The sequence below is a fragment of the Cydia splendana genome, chromosome 16 (genome assembly GCF_910591565.1).
Source record: "Cydia splendana chromosome 16, ilCydSple1.2, whole genome shotgun sequence".
Taxonomy (NCBI): domain Eukaryota; kingdom Metazoa; phylum Arthropoda; class Insecta; order Lepidoptera; family Tortricidae; genus Cydia; species Cydia splendana.
In genome coordinates, this window is record NC_085975.1 from 11,313,796 (window position 1) to 11,329,643 (window position 15,848).

At 36.7% G+C, this 15,848-nt stretch overlaps 1 protein-coding gene and 1 long non-coding RNA gene across 6 annotated transcripts in view; one reads left to right on the forward strand and one right to left on the reverse strand.

The window, feature by feature from the left end:
* LOC134798273 (uncharacterized) overlaps window positions 1-15,848 on the reverse strand; it is a 683,132-nt gene that overhangs the window by 470,601 nt on the left and 196,683 nt on the right. The window lies entirely within an intron of this gene.
* LOC134798247 (sodium channel protein 60E-like) overlaps window positions 8,755-15,848 on the forward strand; it is a 302,130-nt gene continuing 295,036 nt past the window's right edge. For 3 of the 5 annotated variants that reach the window (XM_063770625.1, XM_063770627.1, XM_063770626.1), the window contains exon 1: window positions 8,755-9,107. The gene's annotated coding sequence lies outside the window, so the exon portion shown is untranslated. The remainder of the gene's footprint in view (window positions 9,108-15,848) is intronic. The other 2 variants (XM_063770628.1, XM_063770629.1) reach the window with 2 other exon arrangements.

The window sequence follows — 15,848 nt, forward strand, 5'->3', positions numbered from 1 at the left end:
ACTAACTATTACTGTTGTTATAGACTGTATGAGAGCTTAGAGATGAAGTTTTAGTACGCAGTGTGGCTTGGTTAAAGCAAAGAGAATTTGAAAGAGAGAGTTACTGTCATGGTAAATTATGTAGCTACAGTACATTTTCTGCCATCTTTCGACAGACGATTAACTGTTAGAACGCCATTTGACTTCGATCATTATTCTTTCACTGATATGTGTTACTTGTTAAATATTAATATTAACGCCATCTACTCGAGAATAGACTGAAGGTTATGGCGCCATCCCTCGAAAAGATTGCACCATACCTTTGGCCTATAGTCGAGTACCTAGATGGCGTTAATATTAATATTGAATAAGTTAACACGTATCATTGAAAGAATAAGCATCAAAGTCAAATGGCATTCTAACACTTTTATTTTCTGTCGAAAGATGGCAGTAAAACAGTGGCTACATAATTTACTTTGACAATCCGTCTCTATGCACTCTATTCTCTTTGGTTAAAGGATGACTCAAATTAGAACGGCTCGGGCATCTGAAACACGAACAAGTGGTTCCTGATTATCGTAAACAACGTAATATGAGCTTACTATTAAAATAGTATGCATTTACAATTATTAAATCAATTTGAGGTATGAAAGTTTACAGGTTTACGCGACTATGGAATAATATAACCTACTTTACGATATTCTCGAACTAAGCTTCGGCATTGCTACTTAGTTGCAGCTAATAGGTCTTCAATAGAAAGCTCGTTAACTGTTATACATATTTATTAGTATCGAGTGTTATGATTTGTAAATTTTTATCGTAGTAAGTAATAGGTAAAGCGTGTACCTAGCTTAAATATTAGTTTTCAATGGATTCTCTCATTGCCCCCCACTGAGAAGTCTTCATACAGCTTCATACGGCCACGAATCTTGCCATCGTCGCCTAAACGGATATGGATGTGGACTATTATTATAATTATGTAGGTAGTACCTATATTCTTATCTTCATATTGAAGAAATGAACACTTACACACTTTTTTTACACTTTGTCATAGAAAATAAGCGATATTATTTAGTGGCATCACGCGAAATCATCATTTTTGACTTATTGCTGGAGATAACACAAACCACAACCCTTTATCGTGCTATACGGGATCTTAGCCCCTACCGACTTCCCTTAATCCAGATAGGTACGAGTACATAAAATAAAGGGGCGATTATCACGAAACTGCGACTAAAATGCCGCCCGCGTTTTAATATCCCTAGCGTTTACGACCGTAAGTACGTAAACGTGACCGAATTTGTATCTTATATATATCATAGTGAACCCGTAAAGTTAACCCTGAGGGCAAAAAGTCAACGGCAAGTGAGTAATATTAAACTTGAGTATAGGACTCAACTTATTAGATAAAGGATTGCTGAATAATACCTATATACAATACCAACCTTATTGAAGCAGATAAATATGTAAAAGATTCCATAACACCAAACCTACATATACAAGCGTATGTATTTTATATTCACACGAGAAACGTAACCGTTATAAATAGTTATTCGTCGGTTAGGGTGGTATTCCATCTGTCCAATATCTTGGTCTAATGTCATTGCGTCTCACTCCCTCATTAAGCAAAATGTAAGACAAAATACATTGGACAAATAATTGGACAAATAAATTGAACATGTGGAATACCACCTTTAACCCTCTGCGACTGATGTGCGGTCTATCAGACACCGCCAAATTTTTTTTTGTTGCTATGTCAGCGTGCGGCGCGATATAGTTCTGTCTCGCTCATTACCTTCCTCAAACGACTCGCGGCATCGGACAGTGATGCCTGAGCGGCAATGTGGTGCATGCATCGGGAGATATGAGCTGCGGGTGTCCCACAGACGTGAGCACAGCAATAAGTCCTGGGTCTGACAGACCTCACCTCATAAAAATATGTACTGTTTCATAGCTGGTTCATAGTAATTATGGTGTCTATCAGACGTCACCTCACAAAATAGTAATGTTTTTATAGTGTCTGAGAGACAAAAAATCCTTTAAAATAAGTACCAACTTCAGGACTGATTAGTGCCTTATTCTGTCTTTAGATTTTCTGTATTTTTTTAAAAGTATAAATATAATGTTCAAAAGAAGGAAAATTAAAGAAGTTACTTGAAGTTGTTGATTGTTAAGTTTTTTTTAAATTTTTTTGTTAGGCTAAGTACAAATTGTAAGAAACTGTGATCTCATTAAAATTTATTATATATTTCTTATGTATTTTATTTTAAACGTATTTTATAATTGAATTTATTAAATTATAAATGGATTGATTGTTATATAAAACAATAGTTACCATATTACCATTAGTTTATTTTTAATGAATTATCGAAAATGACGTCTCATCAGTAGAATCTCTCTAAAAAAGTCACCACAGTTGCAGAGGGTTATGAATAGTAAGCCAATTTTTAAGTTTTAGTAATATTTGCACTGTAATCGTCAAAATTAAAAGCTTTATAAATACAATTAAATACCAGAATGAACTAAATTATTAAAGTTTACTTATGCGGTCCCGACGTTGAACTAACCCTTTAACCGTAATAGCAATTTTACTCACATTAACCGTAAATTGAATTAGGCTCCTGAATCCCACGAAATCACCTCAGTGCCATTGAAATTTGGAAAGCGGCTATTAAGTACGATTCATATATGAGAGATATTTGAATAGGTACTTATGAAATATGGGTGACTAATATTTGGGATGAGATAAGATAAGGATTTAAGTTTTAATAGTGATTAAATGGCGGACTTAATGCCTGAAGGCATTCTGTACCAGTCAACCACAGGGCTAAACAGAGATGTAATAAAAATGCAGGTCCAAGAAGAAAACAAAGAGAATTTGATTTGGAAGTACGAGTACCTATTGCAAACAACTGAAAAACATAATAAACTATATACCTATACAATACACAAATAAAAATATTAAAATAGCTCACATTCCTTGCAAAAATACTCTCATAGCGCTACGCCGTAGCCCAGGCATGGATTTCCCGAGCTCTATCGGAAATGCTTCATCACAACGTGTAATTATATTACATTTTATTTTATTCAGTTTAGGAATAACAATATAATGTTACATTTAGTAGTACAATTTAAATTAACTTTATGCATAACCAAGGACATTATCCACGAATTACAACAAAGTTATGCAATGGTTGGCACAAAAAAAAAATAACCGCCGAAAAAAAACTAAAAGGAAATAAAAAAACCGGCACTAACACGAAACGAGTCGACCAACAAAAACAATAGCACACTGAAAAGAAAAAAATAATTATTTTGTCTTCAATAACGCAAGTGAATACCTATGAACTATGTATATACATACTTCTGAAATCAATCACACAAATCTGCGTATTTATATATTTACAATCTGTTATTTTTAGAGTCGGTGCCAGCCTCAAACAAACTTGAGCACCTTAGTGAAGCACCTGCACCGACTCCATTTCCTTTTAGTTTTTTTTCGGTGGTTATTTTTTTTGTTAAAAAGTTTTTATTTTATAATTTTCTGTGGCTATAATTTATACAAATTATTACATGCTTAATTTTTGATTACTTTTAAAATAGCTACCTACCTTGCTTTAGCTATTAACTGTTATATTAATAATCCTACTTTAACTATTATTTTGTTCTGTAATATAAATAAATTACCCCTATTGTCCCACCCTTAGGGTAGGATTTTTTCCAAATTTTTATTATTATTACGACTACTCTGTAAAAGGTTATGCGTGGTCATACGTTACAATCGGTGAGTGAAAAAATCAATCATCCCCTATTTTCCTACCCTTAAGGCTGGATTTTTTTTTCCAAATTTATATGGGACCAACTTCGGGGTATACCCTTTCCAATAAAAAAATAATTATCAAAATCGAACATCTCTGTAAAAAGTTATGCGTGGTCATACATAAAAAAAAAAAAAAAAAAAAATATACGCGTCGACTTGAGAACCTCCTCCGTTTTTTTTTTTCGTCGGTTGAAAAAGACAACATCAATTATTTGATGTAGATGTAGATTGTAATGACAATCGTGATTAGCGCAAAATGAGTCAATTTAATAACAACGCATGTAGCTCCAGTTAAAGATCCTCAAGCAATTTTCGACTATTTATTGTCTGTAAACATAAAACTAATTAAAAAAACCGGGCAAGTGCGAGTCGGACTCGCGCACGAAGGGTTCCGTACCATAATGAAAAAAAAAACGGAAAAAATGCAAAAAAAACGGTCACCCATCCAAGTACTGACCACGCCCGACGTTGCTTAACTTTGGTCAAAAATCACGTTTGTTGTATGGGAGCCCCATTTAAATCTTTATTTTATTCTGTTTTTAGTATTTGTTGTTATAGCGGCAACAGAAATCCATCATCTGTGAAAATTTCAACTGTCTAGCTATCACGGTTCGTGAGATACAGCCTGGTGACATACAGACCGACGGACGGACAGCGAAGGCTTAGTAATAGGGTCCCGTTTTACCTTTTGGGTACGGAACCCTAAAAACTAAACTTAAATATAAATATAAACTAAATAATAATGACAAACAAAAATGAATTAAACTAATAACTAAAAATACAAAACTAACCTAATTTGAAAAAAACCTACAAACCTACCATTTTCGACTTAAAAAAAGATGAGTTTATGTATTTAATTTGACCTAAGTGTTGTATATTTCGTATGGTAGTACCTACAAGTGTGCAGTGACATCCATATAACCGTAATTCCACCGTTTGCCATTTAAGCGCCTTATCTTCCAATCCTTTTAGGAAAATTAAGCCAAATTATGTTATCCAGCTTTCCTACGGATTTGTACCCACCCCAATGGTATGTAAGAAGGTACTTGTTGCTTGTGGAATACTATCGTTGCAAAGAAATTCAGAATCCACCGATGAATGAACAAGTAAAGGATGTCTCACGTTAGACCGGGCCGGAGTTTCCGGGGCTTACTTTTCTATGACATGACAGGCAATCACGTGATGCTTTCCATAGAAAACGATGCGCCGGAAGCTCCGGCCCGGACACGGCCCGGTCTAACGTGAGTCACCCTTAAAGTAGGTACCTGCTCAAATCACATGTTATTCGATTAGTTATGCCTAATTTGAGTAATATCAGGTCCAGTAAAATAAACGTATCAGTGAGTCACAGACAGTCAGTGTTCGACGGGCTAATGTTTTTATAGATGAGTAGATGACAACCCCATTGTAACCTCTATTGCTAATGACGTACTCGTAAGTTTAAAAATGGCATTACATGTATTACAATACATTTCCGAGCGCCTTATAGATGCGTCTGGTGACCAGAGGGCTGGCAGCTACTTCGGCCAGAGACTAAGTCTGGCCATCCAACGAGGTAACGCTGCCAGTCAACTGTGCACCATAGCACATGACAGCGATCTAGGGAGCATTTTTTATTTGTAAGTTTATTTATAAGTTTATTTATAAATCTATTTATAAGATTATTTTAAGTTTTATATTGCATGTAGTTTAGTTTTATTATTGTTTAGTTTGTATTTTTATGTCCCAATTAAACATACTTTATACAATACAATACTCTTTATTACACACCTCACATATTCGTAGTTTAAATTATTTGTTGTTTTTAGAATATGTATTGGGACAGTAATGTCCATAGACGTCTACATTAAGGATGCCGTACCGTACCGGGGCGTCCGACATGTCATTTTCTATGATGAGTGAACGTGAGTCATCCTTTATATGGCTAGCTACGCCTTTATCTCAAGCATTCATAGCAGAAGACACTATATTAAAATCCTCAATTTCAACAGAAGAGCCAAATCGAATTTAAACTGTTGTGAGACATACTAACATTGAAGAATTTTACGGTTTAGACTCACTTGTATTAAGTCACTCCAGGCTCAGTCAGTCTAGGCTCTCCGAAACATGTCGCGCGAGTGACTTAATACAAGTGAGTCTAAACCGTAAGATTATTCAAAGAAAAGCTAAATTTTACTACTTACTATATACATATTAGCATTTGTCGGTGGTATATTAGCGGTTATAAGTTTTCAATCCGCACACGCACCGCCGGCACGCGAACACGAGGGCTGCGAGCCGCGCTGGTCAACCGCACTACAGCCTATGTATGTACGGATAACCATACACCAGCCAATAATATGTTGTATATGTATTAGACTACCTTTGTACTGAGGATTTGCTTATTGTTTGCTTTATCAATTAAACGGCAAATGGTGGCCACATTTTTCCGTTTAGGTGATACCTAAAGCAAAATAAAACTATGTTGTGACAAAGACCAAAAGTTGGGGAATCAGTAGGATAACAATATTAATATACTGATTTATACATAAATTAATTGGTTTATTAGAAATCATTTTTCCTCTAATGAGGGACTGGACGGTCGACGCAGTCTTAAGCTATCAGAGAATGGTAGACATACTTTTGACGATTAGTCTGATACGCTACTTTTGATGCTCACTGTAACTTGTGCTAAGTACTATACAGTGAACCAATAACACCTCGTGTGATGTTATAATAATATATTATTAAATTACACCGACTACTTACTGATGCGGTAATGTGTAAGAAAAGTCGGAAAAAGACAAATTTCCTCATAACGTTTATGGTTGTTTGTAATCAATGCTTTAAAGTTTAAATAATGAAACACTTCATATGAGTTCATACTTTGTATTTGGTATTGGTGTTTGACTGTATTTAAAATAAATTATTTTACACTATGCATGAAATAAAAGCACCAGAAGATTAATAGAGAAACGTAGACAGCAGTTATTTTTGGACACAAAATCTATTTTAAAACCCGTATAAAACTATAAATTCTATAGTAGCAAAATCGTTTTGACAGTTGGAAACAGATACTGATTTGACTAGTAGTCAAAATATTAATACCCTATTCAAACTTTTCGTAACTTACGTAGCTTCATGTAAACCTTGGCTAAAAGTTAAAATTCTCTCAAGAAAAGTGTACAGCAAAGAGGTTGCTATTTCCTTTTGAGTTCTCTAGTGTCTAGTGGCAGTTCAGAACGTTTCATAAATTATTCCTCCACTTTTGCATCTGCAGCTTGTAAACGGACAGTTTTCAAGACGCGACATTTAATATAGCTGCGACTATTTCACACACTTATGTTAACTTCACTTGTAACAAATTATATTAATAAAATCTTCCATACCTATCGATTTTAACCCACATCTAGTTAGCGTATCGTTTTAAAACGTTGCTTTAAATATTTAGCATTGTAGGTAGAATTTAGATAGTATAAGTTTAATTTTTATGATTGTATATATTATGTTTTCATAAAACCCCGTTTTAAGTCAAAACGCGTTTTCCCTGGTTAAAACTAGTTTTTCGTAATGCTCTGATGAAAACACGTGAATAAATATTATGCAATATAGGTAGGTACAATATATAACTGACACGAATTCAAGGATCAATAAATACTCATGAAATTTAAGTTGTATACATTTTGAAATAATATCATAGTTACATACATTATGCTGTGCACGTAGGTATGTTATTTTCATTGAATCGCAACACAAACATTTTTATAGGTACAAACATAATGCTTCATATCAATTCGTTGTGTATCGTACTGTATATGAATAAACCACTAAATAAATAGAAATAAACATGGCCCTTCGTTTTAAACATCGTCGGGTAACATAATAACAACCAATCCATACATCCATCCATCCATACTTTGAGTTGCGGGTGTCCATGGGCGGCGGTAATCGCTTACCATCAGGTGATCCGTCTGCTCGTTTGCCTCCTAAATCATAAAAAGAAAAATAAAATAATATAAACAGGCTTGGCGTTATTTCAGTATCGTATCAAGGCCTGGGGCTTAATTTGGATGTCAACAGATTTTTAATTAAGAGGCCTTCCGAGACGTATTAGAGGGTTCCCGAGGGGCGTCACAGGAATTAAAAAACAGAGCATCAGCTTTATACAACCATGTTGTGAGGAAATTCAATCATTTCTAGACAGGGGCTACAATTGTTACTCTGTTTCATTGCTTTACTCCAGTAGGAGGCATTTCGTTAAAACGACAAGTTTAATGAAACCTTCGTACAAGACTCGCTGAAGATGAGATTCAGCTGCATGCTGACATTTTAATATTATCTGGCCCTTATTTGGCTATTCAACATTCGTCTCAGTAGGCCAATTCGAGTTTTAGTTATACGATCTGTTTCCAATATGATACTGATCTGTCAGTGTCAATAGTGACGTTTTTGATTGTAGAAATATCATATGATTTATGTTTTCTTTTTAATATTCATTTGCGTTTTTAAAAAGGAGGTACGTATTACAAAATTTATTTATTCGATTCAGTAGAAAAAAAAATGTATGAGTAAAATACAAATATTTAATTGAAATATAACTTTCTATGACTGCTTTTTCAATACACGATTCTAGTTTCCGATGACTAGGCGAATAATACACGCATTTTCACTCGTAGCACACGTAGCAGCGGTGACGTAGCGGCGTAGCGCGTAGCAGCGTAGTATAGCCTGTCATGCCATCCGTAACCGTTGTCAGGTTACCACAGAAAGCTTTTATGCGGTCAGGGAATAGTTTCAACTTTAACCAAAGTTGGGTATTCAAGTTTAAAGTTATCTTCAAAACTCAAGTTAGTGTCAGGTTAGATAAAAAAACATGACTGTAGGAAGAGAGTTGAGGAACTCTTTTAATAAATGTTTTCTACCCGTCTACGACCCAGAAAGCGGGTTCGTTTCCAATGGAAAACAAGTCCGCATTGTATTCGATCGAGTTAACTTTTTACTTTCACGAAACGTACACGTTACGGAGCGAATCGATAGGCGGCCGTCGCGGCTGCAGCTGTACGACAATTATTGTGCGGCGGCTGTAACGCGAATTTAGGGCGCGGGCGGCGGCGCGGGCGGAGGCCCCCGCCCGGGCCAGTCCGTGCCGCGCCGCGCGCCGAACGCCCGCCCGTACCCGCGAGACCGCGCCGCGCTCGCCTCCGCGACCGCGTGCCGTGCTGTGCTGTGTGTGACCATGCGCGCGCCTGCCGCCGCCGCGTGCGACCCCGCGCCCGTCTAACCCCTATAACTGGACTAACATGAACGTTCCCTACCACGGAAATCACAGGTGAGCTTTACTAACTTTGTTTAATGTGAAATCGATTAACTTTGCGTCACGAGATCGATATTTGTCGGCGTAAATGCCGCTACATTATTTACGAATGGTACAGTAATAGATTTCGGTCAAACTGTTGAGGAGCGCTGCGGAGCCGCCGATGCCGCAGCGCTGGGTACTTGTGGAGCCGCGAAGGGCTAGTGCTACCTGTCCTGACCTATTTCAACACTAAATCGATTTCAACAACCTCTCAACACTTGACGCAACACCGATACATCTCCCGGCTCCGATTGCCGACACTAAACATAGGTAAAAGGTCAAAGATCAACATTAAGATGCGACTATCGGCGCGATTCACTTATATGAAAGATACAGATACACAGATATGAAATAGTAAAGATATGTGACGTTCCACGACAAAAGGTACCTTTGCCCCGGCTGAATATTGGAGCGGCGTTAATAATAGCGTAAGCGCCAGCCGCCATAAGGTACCTTTTGCGATGGAACGTCACATATCTTTACTATTTCATATCTAGTGAATCTCTAATTCATTTCCCGAATCGCGCCGTATGATAGAGGACTCGTTTGCCATTACTCCAATATTTAATCAAAAGGAATGCCGAATTAGAATTCAGGACACGTGTTACTGATTGATATATTTTTTCTTGAATATTAAAAAGAAACGGTTCCATGAAATTTTAAACTCGGCTCGGAGAAAGGAGTAAACAGGTGGGGAAAATAAATTATTCTTTTGAGGCGGAAAATAAGAATATTTATTTGGAGTTGGTGGGTAGGAGAATACCTACAATCATTTCACGTTGGTTACATACTTACGGTTCGATTCGGGAAATGAATTAGAGATTCACTAGATATAAAATAGTAACGATATGGGACGTTCCACGGCAAAAGGTACCTTATGGCGGCTGGCGCCGCGATTCAGGAAATGAATTAGAGATTCACTAGATAAGAAATAGTAAAGATATGCGACGTTCCACGGAAAAAAGGTACCATATGGCGGCTGGCGCTTACGTCGCATAGCGCCGCAATAATATTGAAGCGGCGTTAATAATAGCTTAAGCGCCAACCGCCATAAGGTACCTTTTGCCGTGGAACGTCACATATCTTTACTATATCGTATCTAGTTAATCTCTAATTAATTTCCCGAATCGCGCCGCCGCCGTTAGAGACATGCGGTGAGTACTGGCGCGCACAAAAGGCCTTTGTGTAACATCTTACGTTGTTCTGAGCTCACATACTCGTATGTCACCAAATCATATCGATTTCGAGCTGCTTAAATAGAACATTTAACAACCAAATATCAAGCACGTGTAAGCCATGATATATTCAATGTAGAATACAGGTTCGATCTTTTTGAGCCATGTTACGAAAGTATATCTAGTTTGTGATATGAGTATTGAAGCTGCATGAACATAAAATTTGCAACCTGAGGTAACATGAGTCGGGGCAAGCGGTTTAGGCGGAGTATGTTCTTAGGACGTCATTTTCTGAGGACGTCACTTTCTGAGGACGTCACATTCTGAGTTTGTCACTTTCTGAGATCGTCACAGTCAAGAATGTGACATACTCCGCCTAAACCGGCCAAGGTAACTTTGCATGGCATTTGCAAAGACAAAGTGTGGCAATGTCATATTTCTATGAAAATATGACGTTTGTAATAACACTTCCTCACTTTATTATATTCAAGTCGGTGCAAAGTTATTTTAGATGGTGTCGACATAATATGTAAAAATACCTCCATAATATACTTAATGGAATATTTTACAAGGAAAGCGCAGGTGGCCTAGCGGTAAGAGCGTGCGACTTTCAATCCGGAGGTCGCGGGTTCAAACCCCGGCTCGTACCAATGAGTTTTTCAGAAGTTATTATTATGTACGAAATATCATTTGATATTTACCAGTTGCTTTTCGGTGAAGGAAACCATCGTGAGGAAACCGGATTAATCCCAATAAGGCCTAGTTTCCCCTCTGGGTTGGAAGGTCATATGGCAGTCGCTTTCGTAAAAACTAGTGCCTACGTAGTAGTAGTAGTAGTAGTAGTAGTAAATCTTTATTTCAGCTCATGTCATGTCATGTCACGTCAATACTTGGTATTAGTTGTCAAAGCGGACACCAGGCTCCTATGAGCCGTGGCAAAATGTCGGGACAACGCGAGAAAGAAGAAGAAGAAGGAATATTTTACAAGGAACAGAAAAAAGATAAGATTTTACAATCCTACAAGACATGCCACGTGATCCCAATGCATTAGTAGATAGTATTCGAGAGTACCTAAAATAGTACATCTTAATCGATTGGAAGTTTCGTGTTACCAAATTATTCGAAAGATTATCCACATCAGAACATTAAATGAAGATTGGCGTACCATTACATATGTACGACTCGGGAATATTGTATGACCTCTCCGAAGAATCGAGATCACTAAACACCAATAACGATGACTCACGCTAGACCGGGCCGTGCCCGGGCCGAGACGTCCGACATGTCATTTTCTATGACGGCTGATCGGTGATCACGTTGTGCTTTCCATAGAAAACGAAGCGCCGGAAGCTCCGGCCCGGCCCCGGCCCGGTTTACCGTGAATCATCCTTTAAAGCGCTCTGGAGATATTAACTTTTTATTAAAATTGGAGGTGTTTATTTCTCGTTGTACATTGTACTAAAGCCATGACGTCTGCCGTAAAATGTTTTACTGGTTAATTAGAAAGGTCTCTTGGGGTGGCTTCCGTGTAAATAAATAGAATAATTAATGAAGAATGAGATTAGACGTCGTTGGGTGCAGCAGTGCCAGAATGTGGTTGGAGTGAACTTGTGTTTTTACAAAATCGCCGTGTTTGCGAACAAATTCGGGACTAGTAGAAATTTCGATCAAAGCCCGGCGTGGCTCACTCCGCGATTTCGTCGCATTGCTACGGGTAGCTAAAAGTACATCCGATTCACACCAATTTTGGTGGCTAGCCATTAGCCGCGCGTGGCGCTGTCGCCACCTAGCGGCCATATCTGTCCTGATCGTAACAGACGCGTTTTGTTAGAGAGTAAGTCTTCTGTACCTAGTACTATTATTTATTCTGTGTCAAAGCGTTAATTTTTAATACCACCGAAAATCGAAACGAGGCTATGAAACGAATTTAAAAGGAATTTTTAATTTAGCTTTAACTAACTGAATGCAATTAATTTATGTTTTTTTTTTGAGTGGCAATATATTGCGTGCATGTGTAGGTTTAAGAGTTCAAATATCAAATTGTGAATTCCAGTTCAGCTATTTGCGGTTTAATACATTGAAAAACTTTAATGTGTTAAAATTTGTCAGGAACTAACTACTTACAGGAAAGAGAGACTAAATGACCATAAATACAAAACAACAGGTAATCACTGTTCATATCCCGGTCGATATAAGCCTAGTTAAGTAACCGCGCGTGAATCATTCAAAACTGTTACATGAAGATTTCAGATTTCAGAACATTTAAATTAGAGAAGAAGTAGTCTATAAAGCAATGATTGTCTCACAAGTATCCATATTGGGTACAAACTCTTATTTCGTAGTTCTTTTTGTCGCATATCTCTCAATTTCCTTGTTTTCCTCAGGCTCGTCGAGCTAAAATACGTCGAATAGCATTGTTACAATTTCTATACCAAACGTGACTTCCGACTTTGCGGGGCTCCGGTTTGTTGAGCAAATTTGAAAAATAGCGCCATTTTGTAATGAGCCCTTTGAAGACGTGGCGTTTAGTATTGAATTGAAGTTGCACATTAACAAAAGTTTATAGGGCCACTAACAGTGATGAACACAAAACTAGATAGGTATATCCAATTACTATCCAATTACTTAAAATAATCATGTTCAATCTATTCATCAAATTAATTTACTAATTTTATTACGCTACGAGTAAAAGTTAAGAATATCTGTTTAATAGTTCTCAAAATATTCAATTACATTTGCCAATCGAACTCCAGGCTCCCATGCGTCGTGGCAAAAAGCCGGGAAAGATGATGATATCTTGAGAATAACTTAGTCATTCATTTTCTTTACAAGAGTTTCATAACTTGTCATTTTTTAGGGATCCGTACCCAAAGGGTAAAAACGGGACCCTATTACTAAGACCGCTGTCCGTCTGTCTGTCTGTCTGTCAATAACTAGTCATTCATTCTTTACAAGAGTTTCATAACTTGATATTTTTTAGGGTTCCGTACCCAAAGGGTAAAAACGGGACCCTATTACTAAGACCGTTGTCCGTCTGTCTGTCTGTCTGTCAATAACTAGTCATTCATTCTTTACAAGAGTTTCATAACTTGATATTTTTTAGGGTTCCGTACCCAAAGGGTAAAAACGGGACCCTATTACTAAGACCGCTGTCCGTCTGTCTGTCTGTCTGTCTGTATCTCATGCTAGCTACCAGGCTGTATCTCATGAACCGTGATAACTAGGCTAGATTTAGGCTAGATGCTAGGCATAGTAATTGAAATTTTCACAGATGATGTATTTTTGTTGCCGCTATAACAACAAATACTAAAAACAGAATATGTATATTTAAGTGGGGCTCCTATACAACAAACGTGATGTTTTGTCGTTTTTTGCGTAAATGGTACGGAACTATTCGTGCGCGAGTCCGACTTGGCCGGTTTTTTTCCAGAATATTTTAGAAGTGTTAGTACATTTTTTTTTTGTTTTAAGCAAAACGCTGTGACATAGCTTATGTTTACGACTCGCCATGCGTAAACCTGTGGGGACTGCAGTAATGAGAAAAGTTGCGCAATATACTCGCAGCTCGATTGGCGCGACGTTTGTCGGTTTTGCATATGGGAACTGACGAGAGTGTTTACGTATTTTAAGAAGTTTTTATGAGGAACGAATTGCACAGCAAAAAAACTAGTCGTATAGCAAAACAGCAATCCGCTGGGCAAATCAGAATTTTTTGAAGGAAGTATTTATTTTGACGGTTGACAAAAAATATTGTATCTTTTTATAATACAAAAATAAAAGGAAGTAGTACCGTAGATACCTACTTAGGTGAAATAATAACCGCAAACCAAACCCGACCTGATTATTTTCTGTGAAATACTATTTTAATTTATATATTTTATTGTATATATTTAAATGTTAGGTATATGTATTTATATTATATGTATCGTGATTAAATATGAATAATTTTTATATAAACTTACAACTATAACTTACAAATAAAAATTAAAACTATAAATTTAAAAAAACAAACCGCTCCCTGCCGCTCCCGGTGCAAAGGTGCCCATGATGCTCGCAGAATTTCCACGCTGGATCACCACGGACAGCCTTTGCACAAGGAACGACTCGGAGCGGGGGCCCTCCCCTTTAAATTATTATTATATCTCACCAATGTTCAGCGGTGAGGTGGATAGTGCTGGTTCAGTTGAGGCGAAGATAAGTAAAGCCGTCTTGTATAGTCACAAATAATTATATTATCAAAAGCACAAGTTACATATTTAGGTAGTAGTAATGATGTCGTGAAGTATAAATTATTATTATAGTACTATTTTAATTATCCTTACCTACACCTTTTACACCGTTTTTTTTTGTTCAGTGTTATGCGTCTTTCATCATACAATAAAAGGACTTTCAACCTTCTACTTCTTATATGCAGTATGGTGAAAGCTTTAGTAAAATATATCTAAATTGCTAAATATTGTGCTGTCCACAGAAAAGACTCCCGTTTTTACCGAACGATCTGATTTTGTACGCTCTTCGATTTCCTTCTTTTTCTCATTTAAATATTTATGCAATAATATTAATAGCGCGCACGCGAAATTGCAGCGTACACAAAACCCAAGGCACTGGAATAAGAACTTAATCCATATCAGCAAAGCGCAGTAATTTAGTAAATAATTCATACACACGTTCCGGAGGTAGCGTCATGCGGGTTATATTAATACTCCTTATAAAAAGCTTGTTATTAACCCTTTTCCGCAGTTCTTTGACGCAGTATTTATTATTTACTCGGAAATGTTTTGATTTTCGCGTAGGGTGCAAAGGACCTTTTTTGGAGTTAGTTAAATATTTACCAATAGCACAATTTGTTCGAGCAGAAATGAAGTTCCTTATTGGATTTCCGGTTTCCTTTCTCTCATTTTGTTTTTAGTAAATAGTATTAAACATTTTGAATTATTAAATAGACGCAGGGTGAGTATTATTGCTGTAAATTGAAACACAATATTCAAATAAAATAGAAGAAGTGGGATAATTAATTGAGGGTTTTTTTTTTAGGTTTATAGGTAGGTTTTTCATAGAAATATTTACATTTTTTTATGACGGAATATCAAAGTAACATTGGATAGTGTACACCATTAGTAAATAGCAATAAAACTAAGAGGTACTTATTCTTCTTAATTAATTTTCAATAGCCAAATTTACCCCCCAGGCTAAAGATGGGGGTTTTCAGAAAAAATGGTACCATTTACTTTAAAAAAAAAACATCAACTTAACTTAACTATTTAGACAGAATCACGAATACTATCGAATGAGACGAAGAAAAAAAGTGTCCCCAGTTTTTCATACAAATTTTGGGTTTTGTAACGGTCTATACAAAATATAATGTGAAAATGCGTTACAAAAGTGAATTTTTTTATGGACACATTTTTTTCTTTTTAAATCGTTAGTCCTCGTGATTCTGAGTAGCAATAACCCAAAAGTTGATAAATTTTCGAAAAAAAAGTAGGTAAATGATACACTTTTAAGTGAAAATGCCCAGATGAATGTCACGTGACCCAAT